General features: G+C 39.8%; 1 long non-coding RNA gene across 10 annotated transcripts in view; it reads right to left on the bottom strand.

The window, feature by feature from the left end:
* LOC127064733 (uncharacterized) overlaps positions 1-26,901 on the bottom strand; it is a 220,390-nt gene that overhangs the window by 156,824 nt on the left and 36,665 nt on the right. For all 10 annotated transcript variants that reach the window (XR_007781812.1, XR_007781811.1, XR_007781808.1 and 7 more), the window contains exon 4: positions 24,377-24,495. This is a non-coding gene — a long non-coding RNA (uncharacterized LOC127064733). The remainder of the gene's footprint in view (positions 1-24,376; positions 24,496-26,901) is intronic.

Here is a 26,901-nt window from a genome sequence, read left to right as displayed (position 1 = left end):
GAACTCTATAAATCAAGTAGTATCGGTTCGCTGAGAAATTGTTGGTTGACTAGGGATAGAGAGAAAGAGAGGGTAGTAACTACTCCGTTGCTATAACTCGGCGCCAAATCGAGTAGCAGCTTTGAGCGATTACCGGGAGATGTGTAAATACACTGCCTCTCTCTCTCTCTCTCTCTCTCTCTCTCTCTCTCTCTCTCTCTCTCTCTCTTCCTCATTTCTATTCGTGCGAACAAACATGGATCAGCATATACAGGGTAATTCCGATGAGTGGATTGGACTATAACTCTGTTTTAACATTTTCATGTTCATATAATCTATGAATTGCATACGCACGCTTCGCGTTAAATACGATACAAAACATTTCATAAAGTATTCATTATTCTACGATCAAATACTTTTATAACCCTTAATAATGTAACAAATATTTATTTACGTAAAAAAGAAGAAATAATTCTATTTAAAAATTATGTGAAATAACAACTAACAAGTTTATTCGTCATAAAATATATTATTTATATCAATTTCCAATCATTAGAATCACCCAGTATAGAATCCGTACAGTCCGTCTTTCTCCGACCACCGTAATATCGAACGAAATATATCGTGATATGAAACATAATACGGACACGCAAACAACAAGAATGCACCTTTACATCGACAGATCATGCATTAATGTACGAATCGATCATGGAAGATATCGGTATTGCGGGCTAAATCATTTGCCGTTCTCGGTGTAGGGTGGCACTGAAGCTAGAAAGTTGTGTCGGCTATTCGCTACCGATCGCTCGTTGTAGCTGATCGTTGCACCGTACTCACTCGCATTGCCTGCCGTTCATCGTGTATCGCGTCGAGTTTACCAAGTAGCAATTGCCGCTCATTTGTCAGCCGCCTCGCTGAAATATCGCGCATGAAATGGACGCCGTTACCTAGACCAGCGATCCTCGACTCGATACTACCACGATGGGCTACGTCCTTCTCCTCTACCTCCTCCTTCTCCTCTTCCTCTTCCTCTTCCTCCTCATCCTCCTATACCTCTCACTTTCCCATCCTCCATCCTCGTTCGATCTCATAAGTTTTGCGAACGTATCGAGTCTAGGTCTCTCTTATACATTGCTCTTTTTAAATTATCACTGTCAAAGATGTACTGGCTGAGCTATACAAGTAATTTAATCCCATCGATTATTATCAGTTTCAGTATCAGGGAAACTATTCTTTTTATGATTCAATAATAACCGAAAGATAGGATAATAGAATATTTTGTTATAAGTATAAGCTAATTTTTCTCCTCGTAAATTATATTATTCGAGATAAAAAGAAAAATTATCTTCCCGATATATAGTTTTATACTCGTTCAATCTTTCGTTTAGAAATTTTACGAAATGAGTTTATATGTCCGAAGAGAGTTATGCATACGAAAAGATAATAATGAAGGAAACCAATAAGAAGGATATTTCGCCGTTTTGGAAGCTTTTTTCCCGTAACTATACCTCGGTTCATCATTGTCCGTCGGAAAAAATCTAATACAGTAAGAGAATTCGAAACGTTTAGAGAAGCAGAAAACATAGAGCTGCAACTAAAAGTCACTGAAAGAGTTCGAGATTCATTAGCGATTCGTTTTTTTCTTCCTTTTACTTCGTTCTTTTACTTCGTTCCACTAAGTTCTTCATCTCGCGACCGTTCGTTCCTTCGTTCCTTCTTTCCTGGCCCTTTCAACAGGGTGCTTTATTTTTCTTATTGCCCTTTAGCCATAGCGCGTGTATCTCGAGTGCCCTTTAAATTTGGAGTCCACTTTCGCGAAGTCCTTACCGAACTCTAATCCGTAGGCAATTCTTCATAGCACTCGAGATTGAAGAGCTCGAAGGATTTACCATCGTAGCTCGAAGTAGTATAAGTGAGGGATGAAGAAGAAGAAGAAGAAGAAGAAGAAGAAGAAGAGGAAGAGGAAGAGGAGAAAGAGACGAAGAAAAGTGAAAAGAGAGACGAAAAAGGGAAGAACTAGGAAGGTGGAACGATGAAAGGAGAACTAGAAGATGCGTATAGGTGGATAACGGTGAAGGACCATTAGTATATTCTTAACTATAAGACGTGCTTAAATATTTCCTATGCGTGTACGTACCTAATCGCTTCGTCATAGCAATTGGAAAGAAACTATTAACGAGTACCTAACAGAGAATGTATGAAAAATAAACAAGGGAGTAAAGACTTAAGATAATGAAGAGCGAAAATTCGTGGCACGGTGCGAGATGAGCCGTCGTTAATGAGAAAATTCTCAGGACCATCGGCATCGTTTTAAAACGATACCAACGAGGTAGCGTCGCTGATAAAACGAGCTCTTAAAATTGGTCGCTCGCTTTCATTCCTTCATGCCCAGGTAAGAACACAGTGATGGCATTTCGTTCAATGGAATTCCAGCGTCGGATTCTCCGCCGGCAATTTGCCAGTTGCATTCGAATTTCGTGAATTCCTAGCCCGTGTATCGGCCCAAACGCTAACCGCCATAGTCGATAGGAACAAAAACGACTGCATAGGTGCATGGACCACCCCACGTAACCACGTTGGTGTTCACTTTACTCTCACATGCCACTTTTTTCTATTTTCTTTCTTCATTAGTCTTTTCTTCGTTCGTTCAAAGTTCATCTAAAAGAAAACAACGTATCGATCCATCACTCTTTAAAACCGTATGATAAAATAACGTAGCATCATAAAACAGCTCAACTGTCCATCTCGAAAAACAAGAGATCGCGTTTTCTCTACTGATCATACACCTTTCAAATATTCGTTATGACGTATGTTTTATAATTCCAAAAGAGATTCAGTAATTCGTAAAATACAACGACGGAATTACTACTCATAAGATCCTAACTACGAACAACGGAAAATCGATCTTCGTCCTCATTATCATTACGATCCGTTGAAGCTCGATGCATAACCATTTACTTGAAATTGGAATTATATGGCATCGTCTAACGAACGATTTCTATTCGCGATTAAAGAGTCATCTTAAGTAACGTGCCGACACGGTTACTCGAATGTCGCGATAATTTATTTCCTTCGATAAGAAGAAGACTTCAATTATCGATTTTGTTTAAAGCGAAAACAGTTTTTACTTTGGGTTGCAATCTTTCTTATCTTTTCGAAATCAATTTTCAAATTTCCAAGGTGGAAAAGACAAGTAATAGGGTGCAAGTATTACATGAAATTTTATGCTCAAAGTGTAGTTGCGTGTTTACGATGCTCTTACCGATGGTGCGTGCGAATACCTACATTTCATGTAAAGGGGGCCGTAACATCGTAAATCTCAGCATCGTCGTTCCGACACATAGATAACCAACGGCATTGATTCGTCGGAAGCCAATTCGAAATTATACCTCACTACGAATTCCTCTACAACACTCTCCTTCTCTCTCTCTCCCTCTCTCTCCCTCTTTCTCTCTCCTCTTCTTCATCCCTTTACGAGTAACGTTGGACGGTATACGAGCAAATACCCTCGTAAAGTGCGTCGACTGATCGATAGTTCGCTTCGTTTGATCCAATTCCAATCAGGACTTTGCTCGCGAACTACAATTCGAACGAGCGTTCATCTAGCAAAGAGTACGAAGAGAGATCGAAGTACCGCGGAGCCAACAACGCTTCGGCGATGAAATTTGGACACTTTCGAAACGAGCGTTACCCTTCGAATTCAGTTAGCTCTCATCTCACAATTTGTTCGTTTCTTTGCAATTCAATTTTGTAACAACGTGATATTTTTACGAAGATTAAACGGCAGGTTGAAAATCTTTCGTTAGTAATATGCGTCTGGAAGGATCAAGCATCGTTAACGCGAGGGGTAAGTAAACTTGGATTCCACGAGAGAAGAAAACGACTCCATTCTTATATATATATATATATATATATATATATATATATAAATCATTTTAAATTTATACATTATACATAATATATAAATTACTTTAAAATTATTTCCCGATAAGAAGAATGAATATTAATCTTCGAATAAAAACATATATCTACATTTAAGCGAAGGATGTAAATAAGTCGAACTATAAGCTAAAACTGTGAGATTAAATCGAAAGTTCGTTCGATGTATTGTTCTTTTTGAGACGAAATGAGAGGGATGTCTAAAGGAAAGGTACGAATAAAAGAATAGACAAAGTTGACCATCGTTGTCGAAATCGTTCGTCGTTCGGTCGGCGAGTACAATTTCGAAAATACTTCTATTCTTTTGCGAACTAGACCGATCGATCTTTTGCCTCGTTTAATCCATTTCCAATTGGAACTTTGATCGTGAACAGCAATCCGTCGCGACGAATTCGACGATGACATCGAGCAACAGTGGTGCCGCTCGTATATCACTCCACGCCAACGCTTTTAGTCGGAAAACGAACGACGAAATTCGTCGTCGAGTTGTCCGATCGTAGCGTTTAGCAGAAAAACACGCTCGTACGTTCTCGGATCATAAACAGCGACTCCAAGCCGATCCAGTCGAGGAATCTTTCATCGGGTTCCATCGGGTCATCGTTTTAGAGATTGACGCGCGAATTCCCTCGACGATATTCAAGAGAAGACTACTACGAGATGGAAATGTTTACCTCGACGCTTTTCACGAGCTATTTCTAAAACTAGTACGTTTTAAAGATCTTCAAAAATCGTGAAAATATAGCTACTCAAAACTACATTCGTCATTTACGTAGATCAAAACGATTAAAAAGGCTAATAGATATCTTATTTATCGAAAAATTTATAAAATATTTAATTAATTCTAGGTTATTCTAATTGGATAACAATAACTAAAATTTATTTGAGTTAGCAGAGTTATAGAAATAAGTTGGAAAGAAATAAAGGACTTGATTGACACTGACATCGGTTATATATAAAAATCATAAAGGGTTTCAACGTTCCGCCGAGCGAAGACGAACGAATGCAAGCAGAGTCAGGGCAGAGACATGCTCGCGAACCTTCTGGCTCGAGGCAGAAATACGTGAATTTCGAAGGGATCAACCCGGTCGTGGACGAGTAGGTACGCGTGTACACGCACGCATCGTACCAAGTCGGAAGGATTATGATACGCGTGTCAAATTTGGACGGGGTTCGGAGAGACCGCCCACGCGGCCAAAAGCGAGAAGAAGAAGAAGAAGAAGAAGAGAAGGAAGAAGAAGAAGAAGAAGAAGAAGACGAGAACAAGAAAAGAAAAAGAATAAAAAAGAAAAAGAACGAAAGGGCCTTTCGCGACCGGGCCCCAGCTCTTCGCTTAATTATCGTAGCTACGCCAGATTCGTGCGCGTAAATCACTCGAAGATATCTCTAGACGCGTCATGCTCCTCCCGTTCCCCACCTTTTCTATTATTCCTTTTTACTTCGAAGATCCTACGAAGCGATTCAACCCCCTTTTTCGCGAGGAAACTTCAACAATCCTCCCCTCCTTCCCCTCTAAACCCGCTCCATCGTCACACACACGCATCTCTTTCTATCTCTTCCATCTCTCTCTTTCTCTCGCAGCCAGTCTTAAAATATGACGAAGCCTCGAAGTTAATATGGCATTTAATCGGGGATGTGTGGGCACAACATCGTGGCATACCATGACGGAGGGGCGCGGAATGGCCATGCACGAACTTGCTCGCACGTAAACGCGAGCGCACCGGTATACCGCGAGCAAGCAAACGCTTACGGCCCTCAAAGCTAATTATGAAATATTGCCGGGCCATCGGCAGACCACCGCCGGGTTATGCTCTTCTCTTGCTCTCTCTTGCTCTCTCTCTCTCTCTCTCTCTCTCTCTCTGTCTCTCATTCTCTCTTTTTCATCTTGAACAGCGGCGCGTGTGCGTTCTACGTGCGTGACCTCTGCAACCCCGAACCCAGTACGGTATCTTCGGGAACGAGACGAGAAGAACCGACGAGAGCTCGAATCTTTATTCCCTTTTTTCTTCTTTTTTCTTTTACTTTTATTTTCTCTCTCTCTCTTTCTCTTTTTCTCTTTTTTCTTTTCCTCTTTGCCACCCTACAGTCAATTGTCCTCACGAAGGAGAGCGAAAAGATACGCGGCTGCATATTTTCCTTTTCTACTCCGATCTCTTCGCAACCCTCGCGACCTCCACCGCTTCTTTTCTTCTCCTTCGAGAAAAGAAGCCGCCGAATACTCGTGGGAAGAAGCGCCTGCGGAACATCGTAACTCGTTGCAACTCCTTCTTTATGCGATACTTATTGTTAACAGTCCCTTCTTAGGTGTTCGGAAATTTATGAAGAATTCGTACGAAATCGCAACCTTCGTATAATAATTTTCGTCGATCTTCAAACTCACTTTCTCTCTCTCTCTCTCTCTCTCTCTCTCTCTCTCTCTCTCTCTCTCTCTCCGTTTCTATTTCTTTTCATTCTATTTTAACCACTCCATCGCTCGTAATCACAATCGAGGTCATCCTTTTTCACGCGACAGAGTTAACTCGTTTCAACTCGGCGCACTTAGCATGCTTCTGCTCGGTCCCTACTTCGATTCTCTTTTATCGTACTGCCGCCATCAGTCCATCTTGAAAGAAAGAAAGAGAAAGAGAAGTCGCGGAAGTGGACTTTAATTCGATGGACGCAGCGTGGCGGCGAAGAACGATCGAGAATGTCGCTACGGAATCTCGTTTGCGTGCGCGAAACGCTTCCCAAGGTGGACCGTTTCGCGGAACGAATTTGATTTAACTCGAACTGCGCAGCTCGCTCGCTCGCTCGCGCTTTATGGCCTCGGCGAACTTTCGAGGATAAAGTCGGATAAGACGACGGTGGTGGCGGTGATGGTGGCAACGATGGCAGTTGCTCATGTATATGTACTCCTTAATTTGAATTCTCGCCCTCTTCGAGCTATCGGTGTGGAAAGAACGACGCGGTAACGTGAGACGTTATGACTCGAAAGAGAAAGAGTACGTTCGTCTTTCCCAGGAAAACTAAAGCCTACAAAACTTTCCCACGTACTGGCGCAAGCACCGAGAAAACTTGGAAAATTTAAGAGGAAGTGGTCAGAATATTTCCAAAACTCTCACTTGCTACTTATACTATATCTCAAATCTTAGAAAACTATTGGGTTGTCTGAAAAGTTCATACCGAATGCCTATCTGTTCGTATCATCTTCAATGAGACAAAAAGTTCAAATAAATCACTTAATATCGTTTTCAATATCATTATATATATTTTTGAACGTGCCCATCTTCCTTTTAGCTATTCACGTTACTCCGAATATTGCTAAGATTATTAACATTATATTATTATATTTCAATATACGTATATACAGTTTAAAATAAGTTTTTTCAACATTTGGGGTTTGGAAATGTTTCATTTCTAAGTTAGAAGACTTTCAATTATCATCTTACATTAGTGTACTCCAATTCCAATGTTGGTAGATAATATTTTACATCTCTTTTCGTAGTTTTATTACTTCCAATATACATGTTGATACATATATTTGATTCTTACTACCGAAAGAACAATAACATCGACGATAAATAAGTTAGTACGAAACGTTTTCCATAGGTAAAGCATACCTATGAACGAGGCTGAAAAGACACGAAGCGGTTCGTTTGTACGACACCGCAGTGAGATTCACGCGCGGACGGCGCCGTACCGCAAAACCGCAGGTGGCGCGAAATTTTCGGTGAGGAGTATTACTAAGTAATTTGTTCTTTCTCCACCCGAAGGTCTGCGGTAAGATAGACGACTATACAATCCGTTCCATTCTCCTCGCTCCGACAGAAACGACGATGAGTGCGAGAGAGAACACACTTTGTATTTCTCGCGCATCCTTCGGGGCCACCATCAACGACGAAACGACGACGACGACGACGACGACGACGATGACGTCGACAACGACGAGTGGATGATTAAAATGAACCATACTCTACGCGCGTAAAATCGAAGAAACTCGAGCGAGAACGACGTCTCGAGTGCCTCGATTACCACAAGAAGATATCAAAATTAAATTAAATTTGATTCTTTTCATTATTTTCGATCTATCCTCCAATAATTAATATTAATTTGTTGTATAAATTAATACTAAATTAGTATTAATGTTCTATCGATATTTTGCGGTATAAAATTGCTTTTAATTATACATATCTATTTGATATCTTGTATAATGGCAAAATAGAATTATTTATTATCCGTATAATATTATAGGATTAAAACGAAATCTTATAAAATTCTTTGTAAGATCTCAAAGGGTTTAATATATTCGTTCGTTACGTGCTTTTAGTTTATCGATGTCGTACGGTGAACGTCACGCTTGTCTTTCGCCTTTAATCGTTGGGAACTTGGTGGTATGCGAAGGACATACGTTGCCGGGACATTCGACCGTCGAGAATTCGGACGAGAATATGGAACGGAGATGGTTTTCGAAGAGAGCGAAATCGTTGAAATACGAAGGAATACGGCTAATCCTAAATGGAATGCGCCTTGCCTCGATAGAGTCAAGCATCTACTTGCCAAAGAGAGAGGAAGAGAAAAAGAGAGATAAACTATATTTCCTGTTATATCTGCTTGCTCGCTAATCCCGTCGAAATCGTTGCTCGTGACACTGGCTTTGAACGAATTATTTCGATCACAGTTGTAAATATTCTTAAGCATTTCGTTTTAGAACGATCATTTGGTCGCCTGATCTCTTTTTATACAAACATTGTCCTTCATCATTTCGTTCTTTTTAATTTAATGTTTTGTTTCATGATATGCAAATTCTAAATTATTAAAATATCGTGCCGAAAAAGATTTTTTCTCTTTGTCTTCTAAAACCATTATTCTTACAATCTGATAATTACGATGTAATAATAAAATTTATACATGTGAGTCTGATCTAAATGTTTCTACTTTAGCGCTAATATATGTATGATATAAAAGAAAAAAAAATGATGAGCGAGAAATTTGACATAAAGCGTAAAAGGATCGTCCGGTTATGCGAACCGCCATTTTCTGGGTCCACTCCTTAGAGTTTGTCCGATGACGTTAATCCTCGATAACGGTAGCGAGGACACGAGCCTCGAAATATCCTCGGAGTTTCATCCTCTGAAGATAACACCGTACATGACGTATCCTTTCAACTTCGTCCGTCGCTAACGCGAATGACTCAACGGCGGCTCGAAATAGGGATAAACAAGTTTTTCGGTAACATTCCGAAACATCGGCGTGCAATTAAAATCGAGCTTAAGTCCGGTCCGGTTGACGGTAATCCTCGATAACTGCGGTCAAGACACGTCTCATGACATCGCAAAGGTAATCACGCGCCTGAGATAGAACTCGTTGTATGCTGCCGATCCTTGTCTTTTGCGACCGACGTCAACGATTTACGCTTTTACTTTCTTCTCACCACGCACCTACCTAATCATTAAAAGCCGACGTAAGTTGAGAAGTAAGTAGAAAGAATGAACCATCTTTCGAGTATCGCGCCCGAGCCTCTTCCGAAGGAACCATGAAATTTTCGAGAAGATTTCGGATTAACAGAGTATCAGCTTAATTCCTATAATGATTCTTCGAAACGCTTAAATAATATCGATTCAATGTACATCGCGAGACGATATGGTTATATATTCCTATTAGCGAAGTGTTTGATTATCAAGACGAAACTCCTCGCTAGATTTCAGCGAGTTTTCGCGCAATTACGCGATCAATGAAACTGGTGAGTTGGAGAACTCGTGCTGGAGAACTCGTGGAAGCCGTCTCGTAGAGGAGATCGTGTCGTCGGCACTTTCATCTCGATCGACACTGATGCGGGGATAAAGACATAAAACGTAACGGGCGTCCGTGAAGAGAGTGCATAATGGTAGTTTGCGTTGGACCGAGGGAAACGGTTGAAAGGCGGTCCGAGAAAGGAAGGAAGGAAGGAAGGAAGGAAGAAAGGAAAGAAGGAAGGAAAGGCAGGAAGGAAGGAAGAAATGATAGAAGAAGGAGGAGAAAGGAAGAGAGAAAGAAAGAAAGAAAGAAAGAAAGAGGAGAAGAAGAAGAGAAAAGGAAAGAGAAAAAGGAGAAGAAAAAGGAAGAGGAGGAGGAGGAGGAGGAGAAAGGACAGCGAGCCAGCCGGTCGGTTCTCTTCGAACGACGACGCTCGAGACTGACTCGAAGCATCCACGTCTCTTTCTCTTCTCTCGTATCCTTTCTCCGTCTCTCTCGCTACGCGGCAAAACGATGTGTGTGGTCCATCGTGGCAGCCGCCAGGGCCGACTCGCTAATAACATCCCCTGCCCTCCGTTCCCTTCGAAGGAGAGCCACTCTCTCGCCCCATGCCGGCGAAGGAAACGGGTAAAAAGGTACCAAAGATTCAGAACCCAGTCCGCAAATCGTCTTCTATGAATGCCTCCTCTCGATCGACGCTCGACGACGCTTGCGCGTCACCCATCCCCCCGCCAGCACCAACGCCGCCCTCTCCTAGTCCTTTCTCACCAACTCTGTCTGTCTGTCTGTCTGTCTGTCTTTCTCTCTCTCTTTCTCTTTCTCTTTTTCTCTTTCTTTCTCCTTCGCTTTCGCTCTCGTACGTTCAATCTTACAAAGCCATCGTTCTCGACTCTTTTCTCTCATTCTCGATCCTCTCTACATTCTTCGGCAGACCTTCTCTCCTTTACACGCCTTCCTCCTTTTTACAATTCCCTCGAAAAGCTTCGAACGCGCGTCCGCTTGTCGTGCTAGCGAATTTTTCGCATTCTATCGCTTCATTATAAAAGCCGGCCACCAGCAGCCAGCTCCCGGATTCGGGGGACGGAAAGACGACGATACTCCGATACCCCAGCAACGAAGTCGAATCACGCCGTCCTCTTAGAATGTACCAAGAAGGAACCTGTTTTCGGTCCACCTTCTCGTCCTTTTCCACGAGCGGCCTCCCTCTCGTCAAGCAATGCCGCCACGATTTTGCGCTCGTCACTGTCCCCACCGTCGAAATTTTTCGAAAGGAATTAAGCTACTCTTTATTCTCATTTACTCTTCTTCCTTCCTCCTAGCTATAAGATTCTTTATTTCTCTCTATAGAAACGATTTATCGATCCGCGAAGGAAAGTAAGAAAAAGGTCGAAAAAGAAGAGTCACTTATTTAAACGATGTGTATAAAATACAAAAAAAAGGGAGAAGAGAAGAGAAGAGAAAAGAAAAGAAAAGAAATAATCGATCGTTCTTCGATCGCTCTGGAATTCATCGAAAAATATATGCTTACATTTAACGAGACGAACCTGTAGTATCGTCACTTAAACTCTTACACCCGAGATTCTTGTTGAGGCGAAAGAGGAAAAAAGACTAGCACGAAGAAGGACGATCGAACGAAGTCAAAAGTCTAAGCCAGCGATTTACCATCCGGAGAGCCGTGTCGACTTTAGGTTCCAGCTTGTGTTTCGTAAATCCCAAGTTTCCGAGAGTGGACAGGACCCACCGAGAAAAGAAGTAGTACGAGCTTCGGGGATTATCTAGAGATTCGTGACAAAGCGCGTAATGCGATTTGGTAATTATTTTTTTTCTTTTCTTTTCTCGAAACTCCCAGCAAGATAATATTACTTCTACTTTAATATTATAATATTACTAGATCGCATCGAAACTGTATCGATCTTTGATCGATCATCTATCTCGTACATACGTTTGACTCGCGTACTTGAAAACAAACCTCACGCGAGTCATCGTTATTATTTTCTAAGTCGTTACATCTCAATTCGGAGCCACCAATTGCGATAGCGATTCCATGGCAGGTATCGACGCTCTACCTGATTTTATTGCACGTCTCGTCTTGCGGCTTTACGTGGCCAAGTTGGGCGGAGTCATCCACAGTGGTTCTCACAACGAATCGATCTTTTCTCATCGAAGAAACTCTGATCGAAGATATAAAATGGCTGGAAGACGATAATTGATAATGGAAGACAGTTTTCTTCCAATTCGTTAGAGTTTAAAGATAAATTTATTATTATTTTTATTAAATCCAAAGTATTTTATCAAAAGCCCATTTATTTTAATCACTTAACGCTGTTGCTTTAATTCGCGATTTTTCCTAGAGAAGACATAAAAGCTCTTGAAAATATTCAAATGCTTTCGCTTCTTTTCCGTATTCTCGCGCTACGAAATGCAGAAAATACGTGTGGAGAGCATCGTAAAAAGCCGTTGTTAAGTATTTATCCATTAAAATGAAAAATCGTCTTTCCCGCGTTTATTAAATTTGCAAAAGGAATCGAAGTCTCTATGTATATATGTATGTATGTATATATATGAACGACGACGAGGAGGCATACATTGTTTTACCAAGTAAATGTTTAAAATATCGTTGAAACGTCGAGAGCGCGCGGCGCGGCTGTAAACTTTCAATATCGTTGGGTGCATTTTCAAAGCTGAATGCGCACTGCACTCGCGTGATGTTGGCACACGGTTGCTTTACGTCAGTATCAAGAGGCACTCAGCGTCGAGGGAATTGTGCGCATCCTTAAGGTGGAAGCTGGAGAGATGATAAAAGAGTGCAAAAGGAAAAGATAGAAAATAGTATCAAAGACGTCGGAATGAAATGTATTTTTAGATGTCTTATTGATCCACGACCCCGAACTCAAAATCAACTTCTACATTTGTATTCGTCGAAAAGATGAAAGAAATGCGGGATGAATGTTAGAGAAACGGATTAATAAAATATAAAATAAAATTATGGGAAAATGTTAAATACATTCATAAAATCATATCACAGATTAACTTATCGTATAACTTTGATATTAAACAACCTTTTTCTTGAATTAACAAGTTGGCTTTGAAATTTCTGAGAGAATAAAAAAAGATAACATTTTAAATATCATATTTCAAATTTTTTAATCCTGAAAAAGTTGCTCGGTTTTATAGATATGTATATATAAGAGATCAGGCGATCATTTTATCAGATTAACTGCATGTCGAAATGTATTTTGTAATAAGTCATAGGATTTATGTATAATGCTGATGCATCTGTAGCATTAAACGTGCTTGATGTCACCGCGTTGCACAACATCTAATTGATATACGTGAATATTGAAAATTTTTCATTCCTCTCTAACGAAAGCCAAAATCTCCAGCGACTTCGAAGCCGAAGAGAATCGGCTTGATCTTTCATTGTTACGCCGACAAAGTCGTGGCTCTCCTTGACACATCGGAGTATGCTCGTCGCGAGTACTTTGTCACCGGGACTACTTTATGACTACTCCTACAAACCTGCCATCCCCTTCATCCTTCTCTCCTGTTGCCAAGCACGCTTTGTTTTGTTCCTCGCTGCTGGTAAAAACATACCGTCAACCGAGAAAAGCAAAAAAGCCATCGTTAAGGCAATATTTTCGTATAGATCGCCATAGAGGGTAACATTTCAAAAAAAAAAAAAAGGAATAAACGCAGAGCTCGCACAAGGCTCCAACACGCAACGAACAATACCCAGTGATATCGATACATCGTTGGAAATCGATAAAGCATTGTTTCTCGAGCCCATTATCTCTCTCTCTCTCTCTTTCTCTTTCCTTCTCTTTCTCACTCTCTGTCTCTCTGTCCCTTTCTCTCTTTTTCTTTTTGTCTGTCTCTTTCCTATGAACGATTACGAATCTCGACACCAAAACGAGGCACGTGTCATTGATGGACGAGCAACGTCGTAAACGGGTTTTATATATCACCGATATTTTGCCCCTTTCGATCAACGAATCATGAAAAACATTCAGTAAAAAAATATCTTCGTAATTTAAACTCAATTTAGACTTTATTCCTTAACTTCTCCACAATTTCGTTTATCTTTTCGCGATCACGATCAACCATTTCACGGATACGCGAGCACATTGAATAAGAAAGAGAAGAGAAATAGATCTCGTGTGAAAACGAGGGACGCGTGCCATCGAAAGAAAGGTATTATTCCTCTGCGCGGAAATAAAAAATGGCAAGTCATCGAAGACAATATAGTTTTATACGCATCGTGAATTCGATGTAGATATATCCTTCGTAAAAATTCTAATTCGTACACGTATATGTTTTTGGAAGCTTATGTGAGATTGCAAAAAAGTGATGGTAATATTATTTAAATAAATTGATCTATAAATAGTGAATTATTAGCATCCAATTGAAAATGTCTTAGCAACGATATAAATTCTATCAACAAATTATATTTTCCTCGAATAAAAAATGCTTGTTAGAAATTTTCTCTGACGATATTATTAAAGATTCTAGTATACAAAGTTTTATCATTACAATACTTGTTCTAGTTCAATAACCTTTCACATTGTGCAAACGCTTACTTTAATCACACTGCTTCGCTTCAATTTCACTTTTCCTCCCTTTCACTGGCGCCAACCCTTCGATCTCTCCAACCTCGCTCTTTTTTCTTTCTTTAAATAAACGTGCAGGTGGCTCTGCAACGAGCGTCTGTCGACGGACACTAGCCTCTATTTTCACACGTCATCGTCGACGTTGGTTCCAACTGACAATGACGTATGTATATTATATATATATATATATATATATATATATATATATATATATAATATATACATATATGCATACATACATACATACTATCCTTTGATGATATTTCCCTTGTAACGTGGACAACTCGAACCGTTTCTACGATATATGAGAACGCCGCATGATCCAAAAAAAAATTGAAAACTTTTGCAGCGATAGTTTTGTTTAAAGAACGCTCGTCTATCGACAGCAATATTGTGATCGATCAATACGATCGATTTCGTTTAAAAACATTCGGTTCTTTCAAATATTATCGTCGATACATAAAAAAAAATATCGACGAAAATAACTTTTTACAATTATTTTAAGTTTCTTTTATATGTTCAAACCGATATATTCCACGCACATAGAAAGTATAGAAAAGTAGATTACGCTGAGAGCGAGAAATTTTCAATCGGATTTTCAACGGACAAAGTCGAACTAGTCGTAGAAACTCGTCGTGTCTCATATTGTACTGCCTCTAAAAAGGAAAGAAAAGTAATAAAATAAAAAGAGAAAGGAAAAAGGATACTCCATTGTTGGTTAACTCATCGTACGAGCTCGCTGCTTGAAAGCTTTCCGCGGCGATGACACAAACGATTTTGATTAACTCGTCTTGTTAGAACGTATGTGCTTGTACAAAGCCTAATTAAGTACGCACTCATCCCAATTGTCAATGCATACGTGTAGTCGCTATGCGCTACGCTACAAGCTTGTCGGCTCTCACCGGACAATAGACATTCGTACTGAAGATTTTTTCAAGTTTAATCAAGTTCATCGACATTTATCTACATTCTCGACGATACTTTGAACTGGCTTTTGATGAATAAAAACGATGTAATAAATGCATTTAATCGAACATATTCCTTTAAGCATATTCCTATTCATGTGCTTCTATGAACTGCACTCCAGAAAAAAAGAGAAAAAAGAATAAAAGAATTGTGAATATCAACAGCCATAAAACATACGCTGTTTTACTTCAATAAACTATTTTTAACAACACTTATATTTATCAATCAACCTAATATTTTTTTGTCTGCTAAAATTCCGATAATAGCAAAGCAAATATTTGTTTATTGGGTAATCCCTCGTTCGTTCCAACAAATTTTTGAATTTACCTTCGCACCGTGTTGGTATGATACAATATTGTTCGTTCGTCGAGACTCTTTAATAATTTCAAAACGAGAGGAGACGAGTATGACGCGACTCCCGCGATGAATTACCCGACCCCATTCTCTTTGTAACGTAATCTATCCATCTACGTATAAAAGCGAACGTAGACGCTGACCAGGGGGTGCTTTCTAATTTGGCTGCGACAAAAAGCTTTTTCCCTTTGGATCCCGACGCCGACGTCGATATAAACGCGTGCATGCGTTTGCTTCGACTTCAGAGTGCCCCACGTGATAAACATACAGTCCTCCATTCTCAAAATATTTCTAGGTTAATGATAAATGAAAGATTAAGTCGAAAATAATATCGTAGACAAGATAAATCCGGTATTAAATCCTTTTTGGATTTAAAGTGGATAATTTCTTTTTTAAAAACGTTTAGTAAAAAACTAAACTAACGTCACAAAATCCTAGAACTCGATCAAATAAAAATATCTGTCAAATAATGTTGCAGAAATACAACACAATACAACAGATTCATTTCTAAAATTTCGTTCCTTTTATATCGTTCAAAATGAATATGTTGTACTTCCGCAACCATATGCATTAAAGGATAAAACATGTCTCAAAAAAACTATTGATAGTTCTATCAAAATAGGAGTCATTTGATAGTATCTTTGTCAAATTATTTCAATATATTAATAGATTATAAGTGGCTTATGGCAATTAATAAAATATATATACATATATATATTTACAATAAGAAATTATTGTATGTTTTAAGTATATTAATTTATTTTACAACAATGGCAAGCTGGTCCGAAACAAGTCCCCAAGTTTTGTCTCTCTGAAATTATAATATTTAAAAACAAAGTATTTATTGCTACGAGACTCGAGCACTTTCCTTCGAGGGCCTCACCATCGCTATGCCATGTAATTTATTCTCTTTTAAATTCAATGCGGAGGAGATCACCGCAAGCGGTTCATAAATCAATGGACACTCCCAAGCGACGGGGTTACGCGCTTTAATGCCACTTTGTGGTTAACCGGGATTAGCGCGTAGAAAATGCGAGTGTCCTTTGACGCGTGCGAGGAACGTATTAAGATTTATTTTAATGAACCTTTCGGCCCGCAATCCGACATTCCTTATGGTGCGACGACCCAAGTAGAATGCTCTTTATCAGGTGGGAAGTTGTTACATACAACTTCGTTCTCTTCGCTGTTGTAAACTCGAACTCGAAGCTTTTTAATTATATGTCTAAATATAAGGTATGTATACTCTTTATCTATTTTATTGTATGTTTTCAACTTTAAGCAATTTTGCAACATTATCGTATGAAATTATCTAAAAAAAAGAAAAGAAACGAAATTACGATTTTAAATTTGACAAGTACGTATATTGTTCCATTTAAAAACTGAAAGTCACCTTTGTTTCTTCAAAATATCTCTAGAAGAATGAAAATTTTCATACAATTTTTTAATTCTTTAAAACTTTGAAAGATATTCGTTGGCTCGTTATATGGAAAGAACGTCGTTTACGATAAGAAACTTTAAGCATGGCTGAATACACCTGATTTAAATCCCTTTAACGAAGATGCTGATAGAATACTGAGATGAAATATTATGAAGTTCGAAGAGAAAGAGAGAGATCGGGTGAAGGATGACGGCCAAGAGCGATCAAAATGACGCATGATTATTAAAGAGTTAGTTTCAGGAGTCCAAGTGACACCGTACCTCATTGCTTATTCAGGCAGCATACTTTATTAGGGTGGAAGGAAGACAGACACTGCGAGATTATGAGATCGACCTCCGGCCAATGTTCAAGCAGAAACAGAGGACACCCTCGGATGAAGTCTAGAGAAAGAGAGAGAGAGAGAAAGAGAAAGAGAGATAAAGAGAGAGAGAGAGAGAAAGAGAGGAAGAAGACCTAGTCTGAGAGAGAAAAAGACAGGTCAAGGTAGAGACGGAGAAAGTGTGTTTGTATGTGTGTGTGTGAGCAAAAGAGATAGAGAGATAGAGTCAGTAGAGTCGTAGTGGATAACTCGGATACCTTGTACGGAGCAAGCAGCGTTTAACTTCTAATTGAATCGTGAATCCGAACGTTAAAACGATGCTACGGAAAGACTTGTCGGTTAAATCAACCATGCGAAACACCTAATTCGATTATCAATGTCTCTATATATAAATTTACGGATGAACGGTTAAACGATGTAGTTTTTTCAAGTTTCGATCTATTTTTCCACGAACTTTGATATTTTTCGAATAAAACTTTTTCCAATTTAAATCGTCAAAGAGTTACAGAATGTCGTCGCGATAAACTTTTCTCGTTACAATATCTACGGTGCACTGTATCCGCTTGAAATGTAACGAATCCACTTGCATATTTGTATAAAATGTAACAGTAAAAGAGTTTCTTTCTTTTCTTAATAAAAATGAAATCGAGCTTCTTACGAAAATGATAATTTATAATTTCTCTTCGTAGAGAAGAAGAAATTCAACGAGTACCAATGAGTCTATCTAGTACTTCCTATCTTTTGCATGGAGTTTTCCATACTCGTATCATACGTGGTCGGACAAACTTCGAGTCACCGTCATAAATTATAAACTATATTTCCTAAACGATGGAACATGCTTCCCTTGAATCCTGAGGGGAACATACAACGGGTGAAACGAAACGTATGTTCAATTTCTGTAACAAGCGTCGTTTAGAAATTAAGTTTCGTTGAAATTCACGATTGGTAGTCTGAGTTATGGTTCGGTGCGTCTGTCAGTCGCTGAGTTACGGAGGAACATGATTAGATAGACTAATTAATCGAATCCCAATGTGGTGTCGGGAGATAAACTTCAATGAATGAACGATATGTCGCGTCAAAGTCTCTTAACCGCAAATATGTTTCGCAAAATAGAGAAACAAACATGGCCATACAATGCGTATTACTACGCTCCAGGTAAGCTAACTTTTGAGTACGGATGTGATCGCTTACGAAATATCAAGTTTCTCGAATGAAATTACCGTTTGTAGAAATGTTACTCTGCTTATTTTCATTCAATGAAAATCGTGAGAGAAATCTCTTTTTTCTTTTTGCTGTATTAATTGATAATTGAAATATCAAGAAGTAAGAAAGAGAAATTACTACGAAATATAATTGATCGTTATTGACGATTAATGCACATAATTTGATAACGTATTCAATGTTAAAAAGAATATTCGCGCGTGTAATCAGCAACTATAATACATTATGCCATGAATAGAAAGTAACATGTGCTTTGTCGAAAGCTTAATCGATCAATCAACGGTAAACATAATCATACTCCTGCATTATCTACATATTAGAAACAATTATACATTATGATCTCGACACAAATACAGACGGAAACGTATCATTACGATCGCATTATAAATGCAGGATATTCAAAAAGCAACGATTGACACGCATCTGCACATCAGACATGCAAGCATTTGCTTGTCGCACGTTTTCGAAGGCCGAATCCATAGTCCTGGATAATTAATTTTACAAATCATGAATTATATAACACGAATACTATTATCCTAAGCGGAATACCAAATGGCAATGTACGCGAGATTGAGATATCTAATCACAATATCGAAATAAAAAAGAGGAAAAACAATTTAAAAAATAATAGCGCGTAATATTAAATAAATAAAAAGAGAAAGAGAAAATCGATAATAATCAATTATTAAGTTTATTAATACGAGATGTTTAATAAATAAATAAATTCGTAATCCCAGTTAAGTTATGGCAAATAAACGAAAACTGAATTAAACATAAGAAAAAGAGAGAGCGAGAGAGAGAGAGAAAGATAGGACAATTTTTCGACGCGAGATCGAGTCGAAAAGGTCGGGAGAAAGAGATTGGCAAAGGAACGGTAGCTCGTCGCGCACGAAGGGTGCAATCTCGTAGGTGGGCCGCGAAATAAATGCACGCGCCTTCGAATTTTCGAGCTTTCGAGTACAGAGGAAGACAGTCGACCATTGTCAGCTCGGTCACGTAAACCGGCGCGACACTCGGCATATGAACTATTGGCCGACATCAAGCCCCCGAGCAATTCCTCCCTTGTGCTTCTGCTCTCCTCTTTCCATCTCTCTGTCTCTTTCTCTCTCTCTCTCTCTCTGTCTCTCCTTCTCTCTTTTCACCCTCGAGCGCGGCATTCCGCTTTCGAGAATATAACCACGCGAAACGAGTTTCGCCAACCCTCGCGTCTCGAATGTTTAAGAGGAGAGGAACGAGAATTTATCACGCTTCGTGGTTTTATACCGCATGAAGGAGGAAGGAAAGAAACAGAAAGAGAGGGAGGAAGGGAGGGAGGGAAGAAGAGAGAAAGAGAGAGGAAAAGATAAAACTATAGCTCTCTCTTTTGTAATTACGAGGAGTACCAGCGCGATCGTAAAACTTGTCGTACTTCGTTTAAAAGTAATCGCAACGATACGGCTCTGCCGTAATCCATGCCTCGTCGGATCACTCTGATCTCTCGCCGTCTGCGTAGACGTGGTAGAACTTTGATTTCGAGAAAAGAAGTAACGCAGAGAGTAGTATGGATAGCAAGTACGGAAAGTAAGTACGTTAAGAGGAGGAAACTGGTAAAAAAATGAAAAAGAAATATGCGAAGCGATTTCTTCTTCGTCTTCTTCTTCTCGATCGCTTAAAACTCGAACGATCGAAAGAGAGAGAGAGAGAGAGAGAGAGAGAACGTGTATCGGAATTTTCTCATCTTCGAAGACGGCAATTCCCCCGGGGCTTCGCTCGACTTTCTTCGTCTTCTTCTTCTCCTTCTTCTAATTAAGCTCGCGGAGCAACGCATAATCACGACTATCGGATGATCCAAGAAGGGAGGGTAGAAGAGACTGAGCGATCTCGCCGACGAGGACGATTATTTTTAATTCAATCAACGTCGTCGGAGGAGCAAGCGAGCAAGCCTTTCCTCCTCCCTTGGTCAAGAGCATGCTGTCGGTGAGTTAGGGGAGTCGTCCGGACGGATTTGAATACGCACATGCCAAATGTCAGGGGTCCGTGCGCGTCCAGCTTCTTCTTCTTCTTGCCATCGATCCCCTTCTCTCTCTCTCTCTCTCTCTCTCTCTCTCTCTCTCTCTCTCTCTCTCTCTCGCACTCCGAACCGGATCACGTAGCAATAAATAAGGGGAGACGAGACGCAGTAAGACAGTCGCGATGTCGTGCGGAATGCATCGGCTTCTGTCAAACGTTCTGCAACCGGGCGAGTGGACGGAAGAGGACGAGTTGCGACAACGTTCGCTCGCCTGCACGAGCCCTGCGCTGATCCGAGCCTAGATTGCATTAAGGCTTTTCCAAAATGAGCGATCTCTGCCCTCTCTCTCTCTCTCTCTCTCTCTCTCTCTCTCTCTCTCTCTCTCTCCTTCCCTTCTTCCTTCCTCACTTCCCGTGTATCCTGATTCTCTTTCTCTCTTTCCAAAGAACGAAGTATCCGACATTACTAACGACTCCCAAATGCGGATACGTTCAACTTACACAACTCTAATCAATTTGCCTCTAATTATGCGAAAAGATGTTTTTTTAAGATATCTTTGATAAGTTGAAAAGATTGGAATTAAATTGTAGGGTTCTGCTTTTGCGAAGACGGATTAAACGAGCTTGTAATTCAGTCGTATTTGCATTACCGAAAAAATTTATTTGTTTTTTAGGAAAATATTATACGTGATTCATATCGTAGGAAATTAGGAAATATTTGCTCTGTTAAAGTCTGGTATAAAAGGAACGAAAACTTTATTACGATTGCTATACATTCAACGCCCTAAAAAAATATAAGTATTTTTTCGCCCACGAGATATTCGATAAGAAATATCTAAATAATGAAAGCTTAACCCGCTTAAGTAATCAAAGCTAAAATCGATTGACTTTACTTTCGTGAAACTCCTATCGCTTCCAAGATCGCTTTAAGTAAGCCCTTTCTTTAAAAGATTCAACCCGTGACGTTGCATGAAAAGAAAAAAGAGAGAAAGGTGGGAAGAGAAAGAGAAAGTTCAAACTAAATTCGAGCATAGTCATCCCTCACTCCTTTCTTTTTCCCTCCGTTTGATAGAAGACAGAACTCGATATCAAAATACTCGAAAAGAAACGCGTAGAATTGACAAGAAGACCATAATTTTCCGTACCGACACCCGAGGGTAAAATTGTATTAGCTATCGAGCACGAGAATGCTGATTTCAAGAGGATCGTGGGAACCCTCCGTTATCCTAGTATCGAAAAAGAGAAAGAAAAACACTTACGTTAGCTAAGCCTGGTAAGCCTCGCGAAAACTCGACCTACCCTTAGCGCCATGAACGGTCACAATTTCTTCTTTAACAGGGGGGGCCTTTCTTGTCACCACACCACCACCATCAGCAGCTAATTTCGATGTTTATACAAGGCAAGCAGGGGTTCACGCGCTTCGACGAGCTTGTCGTCGTTGGTGTATCCCCATGAGTAAACGAACTACTTGCTCTCATCGAGGGTTTCCTTCCGTATTCTCCTACTCCTTTTTCTTTTTCTTCGTCGCTTTCTTCGCAACCAGCAAGTTCGCGCCGAATAAACAATAAAAAAGAGGAAACAAAAAGAAGAAAGGAAAAGAAGAAGAAAAAGAAGAAAAAAAAGAGAGAGAGAGAAAGAAAAGAACAGAAAAGTCGAGGAAAAGTTTGAATCGCAAGGGAGTCGCCAACCGGGATAAACATATTTTCGCGGTTCGTTTATTATTCGAAATCCCTGTGTGGCCTCCTCTCTTGCGATAATATCGTTCCCTGTAGCTGACACCCAACGACGAGAGAGGACAAGTTCTTTCTCGGCGTTACATTGCAATGGAGAATGTACTCGTCGCCTAACGAAAGCAACGCGTACAACACTCCCAACAACGAGAAGAAGTTTTGTCGTTCTCAGTCAACGCGTTCGAAATGGCACAAAAGAGGAAACGTAATGCGTTTAGAAGGTGGCTGCATACGCGAGCAGCTTTGTCAGCCGTTGCAATGTGTTTATTTGCCATGCAAACGGTATGGGTTCGTATCGGCTTACGAGACCGGACGACGACCGACCGTATAATATATGTATGGAAAGTAGAAATCGAGATGGAACGGCTACGACGGTCGTTTCCCTCTTTCTACTGCTTTTACCGTTAATCCTCCCTTCCGTTCGATGTATAGTTATGCCTTCGTTCGAAATAGTATAAAAGTCTTTCAATATTACGTTTCCACGGAAATAATCGTAAAGTTATTATAATCATTATTATCTTCATTGTTATAACAAAGAATGAAAGATTAGTTCAATTTCCAAAGAAAACCTATCAGAAAGTAATTGGAAAGGCAAGATTAGAATGTTAAGATAAGCATTCCCGCATTATCTATAACGATGTTGTAACAGCTGTAGCGACTTTACCTTGTCAGATACATATGTATAGGTATACGGCTAATATGATATCATAATAACAGAGGCGATCTCGTTCGACGTTTAATAAAAAACGACCCTAATGACCACGTTACGGAGAAAGACGTGCTCGACGCTAATCCCGCTTATTTCTAAACCGTCAGGAGTCCAAATGTATCCCGATAACCTACAATTGAATGGGATAAAGTCGCACGGTAGATAAAACCGAAAAGCCAATGTAAACTAAGCGCTCTATCGTCGGCGTATCCCCAAGCACGGGCGTCTCTTTAAGAGAGCGCAATATCGAATCCCGTTTCCGTTACACCATATCCTCTCTCCTCTCTCCTTTCTCTCTCTCTCTCTCTCTCTCTCTTTCTCTCTCTCACGCGCGCGCGCGCGATAGAACCGATAGAAGCGAAGATTAAAGTGTAAAGCCGATTTCAGTCGGCAAAGCGAGAAAGATTTATCACGACGGCGAGGTTACGAATCATTGATAACGACGCTCGATAAGCCGACTCGAATACAACGAACGATACGATTCTATCGTAATGTTCCTCGGAGCGTTAAAAGCGCGAACGGAATTTCTAAAGCAAACGATTTTACGTGCCTCCAAGACACACGCTTCGTTCGTCCCGATTCGTCGTTTTCCGTGTCGAAATAATAAAATTACGAACGATCGATGTCTTTCTTCTTTCTCTTCCTCCCTCTCACCCACCCTACCCTATCTCGTGCTCTCTTCACCTCTCCACCTCTTCTTTCTCTCTCTCTCTATCTCTATCTCTATCTCTTATCGTTCCACCTCGATAATCGAATTAACATCTATCCGATAGATGTTAACGCTCGACGAATTATTCACTCATCTTGACGAATCAAACGTGTCACGTTTCAAAATAGATCCCGGACGAGTAGCATAGGCATCGAAACGAAACTAATTTCTTGATTGCCAACCGACGCAATATCCGCTCGTTAACGCCGATTCTTGGATTCACCCGTTTCGCGGATCTCGTATAGACTATGCAGTTAACGGCTCCGGATACTACTCCGACGATATCTAATTTCGTTTCGTGTCAGGAACATCGCTTAACCTTCCACACAATTCGCTTTCTCCCTGTACTTAGCAAATATGATTCCTTCTGATCTTGAAAAACCAATGCAATATTTGATCGTTCAAAGGGAAGGGAAGAGGCGTGATACTGTAGTAATAAAAAATTGTTTGTTCGGAAAAAATAAGAATGAAAAAGAAAAGAAAAAAGAATCGTGTCCCGACGAAACTTCACGTGCGATTAAAGTGTTTCGATTCGCTTTCGAAGTTTGCCTTCGAACGCGACTATAAGCAAGTAAATCGAAAAGAATTCAAAGGAAGTTATTTCCCTCCGTAAAGGAGCGCAACCGTTGTTGGTTACGCACTGGGGATTTATAACCGAGCGGTATTTTTCACAGAGATCGTAAAAAAGACTGAGAAGAGTTCGATACCTGATTAAGAAAACCCGAATGTCCTCCTCTTTCGTTTGTATGCAGGAGGACCGTGTCCTTCGCGATTTCGATGTATGACCAGGCATTGTTAGTTGGTTCCGTTCTCCGTCGGCTTGTACCTGAAATCCGTGCAAAAGTATGATCTTTAAGTGCTACGTACGATCGTAAAATTGTCATTGAGCTGTTCGTGAACGCGTATATATATAGCTATCTCTTTTCTCCCTTCGCGAATGTTAAAAGCCGAAAACACGTAACTTTTGTGAAAAGGGCCTTCATTTGCTTTCGCTTTGTTAAATATACGGCCTTCCTTTTAAATGATCTTTCTTCCTTTCTTTAGTCGTAATGACAAAGAGAAAAATCATTTATTCGTGCAATCATAGTTCAAATTCAGAAAAATTTATAAATTGTATCTACATGCTAGAAGATCTACACAACGATCTTCGATGCGGTACGCGCGAGAGTTCGCTGCTTCCACTAATTAGGGAATTTCATTTCCTCGACCTTCCGACCAAACTTCAGAGACAATAGTTAGCAAGAAGGGTCTCCGAGAGACCCCAAATACTTGCTGCACCTCTAAGCAATTCTCGAGTCAGCTAATAGATAAATTATATATCACTGAATGTAGAAGATTGATTTTGAATATCAGAATTCCGCATCGTGTAAAAAATACTAAATATTAATCCTTCAAAACTCAATTTTTTTCATGTCTGAAAAACTGTGCAAATTAATTTATAACATACATAATTTCTAATATTATAGGAACCATATTATAACATGAATATGAACTAACGATTAATCTTACGACGAAAAAAACAAAAAAATATTTACATAAGTGCGTGTGACTTCGAAATTACACGGCGTTATAAAGGATTAAAAAATATTAAATTGCCTATGATAAGAAAAAAGAAAAAAGTAATAATGAAGCTAAGAAGAGGATGACTGATAGAAAAAGAAAGAGAGAGAGAGAGAGAGAGAGAGAACGTAGGCAATCTTTCGAGTAGTCTTATAGCACATTCTGACTCACGCATACATTCTCTCTTTCTTTCTCTTTTACTCGATCGTATTTGTGCGCGTGAGTGCACGTTGCGCACACACGTGGTGCGGCGCTCGTTAAGCGCAGTGCGATCCCTCGAGATATCGGCCTGGCTTTAAATCAAGTCCCTCTACCTCTCAACTGCTGTGACTGACTTTGAGCCAAGTCCACGGCCCCGCGTATACGTAAAACAAAAGAATCGTTAACGTCCGCCATGGCGGTGCACGGAACCACGGCGCATTCAAATGAGCTATTGACCATTGCAAAAATGACAACAAGAAGAGCGAACGAGCGAGAAAGCGATCCTGCTTTTGCTACCGAGTAGCCTTCACATCGAAGGGACGCGTCTGTCTCTCGAGAAATCGATCTGACGAGAAATGAGACCGGTTTGACGGTTAGGCAAAGCCGCGATGCCGATTCCCCGCGTTTCAACAACTTTTCGTTGAGATTTCGGCTCGGATTGCAGTCGACGGATGAAAGTATTCATGGAAACTTTTCTTTTCCTATTATTTCTATGTTGTATCTTTCGATCTTTCCTTTTTTACGTGCAGGTTTCAGGTCAAAGAAATTCATTAATTATTTATTTATGTAGTAAGTGTGAAGACGAGAGGACGTTTAAACGCGTAAAGATATTTCTGTTGAGAAAAATACTCGCCTAACTTCATTTTATTTTTGTTTGAAAACTCTGCAAAAATGTGATTCATATGATTATAACGATTCTAAGATAACTCAAAAGATGAAACTAATTGCATTACTTTATTTCGTTACGATTTTTCAAAATTACTTTTGATCCGTTTAGAATTCAAATAATTAAAATGGACGAACACTCTACGGCGGAAGAGTATTTTAATTGCACAAGAATTTTTTATCGTCCAAAATTATATGCGGTTCTGTCGCGTTTCAGTAATTACTCCATGATTAAAACAAGAATGCTTTATGGAGCGTGTACGACTAATAAAGTATCATCGATCCTCTCGTATCATGGTCGAAATAATAAAAATACTTTACAAATCACGAACGGGCTCACAAGCGAAATCGCGAACGAAGATACAGGAATACTTTTCACGTTAGTTTTGCGTATCTGCCGGAAGCGTTTTAAAAGTATTAAGCCACATTAATTCTTTCAGCTGTCGCATAAAAGCGCCCAATTTTGTGTTTGCTATTAATTAGATCATATATATAGATACAAATCTAGTTAGTAACTAGTTTGCGGCACGTCGAAAATATATGTAAAAGATAGAAAACGAGGAAAATAATATCGGTGAGAAGTACGAAGGAGGAGGGTTATCTCGATAAATCGTGTTAATACACGACCCAAGTATCATAATTTATCGCGAAGTTATTCACCGGTAATTTCGGCAGCGCGATTCGCCGGTTGCTATCTCGCTTTCGTTTGCTCTCTTTCTCTTTCGAACGTCGACGTAATATTTTAATATAACTTGCAACGAGCTACCCACGTCTCCGAATCCGTACTCGGTCGTGCTCGAGGGTA

This window comes from Vespula vulgaris, chromosome 6 (genome assembly GCF_905475345.1).
Source record: "Vespula vulgaris chromosome 6, iyVesVulg1.1, whole genome shotgun sequence".
Lineage (NCBI taxonomy): Eukaryota > Metazoa > Arthropoda > Insecta > Hymenoptera > Vespidae > Vespula > Vespula vulgaris.
The sequence above is the reverse complement of the archived record's forward strand: the minus strand, read 5'-3'. Positions and strand labels throughout refer to the sequence as shown.